This window comes from Sander vitreus, chromosome 9 (genome assembly GCF_031162955.1).
Source record: "Sander vitreus isolate 19-12246 chromosome 9, sanVit1, whole genome shotgun sequence".
NCBI lineage: Eukaryota > Metazoa > Chordata > Actinopteri > Perciformes > Percidae > Sander > Sander vitreus.
In genome coordinates this window covers 22,901,315-22,901,633 of record NC_135863.1, presented here as the reverse complement: position 1 = coordinate 22,901,633, position 319 = coordinate 22,901,315, and positions in this window count along the sequence as shown.

The following is a 319-nucleotide window of genomic DNA, read 5'->3' as shown; positions in this document are numbered from 1 at the left end:
ATTTGTCGCTGTGAACCAACAGGTTATCATTGCAGTCCTTACCACTCTGTGTCCTGTGTGTGTTCTATTTTACTGCTGCTGGTTAAGAGCGTATACTGTGAATGCAGATAGGTCTACTGTAAATGCAGAGTAGGCTAATACGTGTCAGGTGTGTGCGCATTTGATTTGGATACAAATATGAGCTATCACAGACACAGCCTATTTCCCTGCTTTGTTGTTGTCGTTGTTGTTATTATTGTGGTTGGGTTCCACCCATATAGACTGGTTTCACCTACACCAACAACCCGGTTGCCCCCCTTCCCTCCCTCCCTCCCTCCCT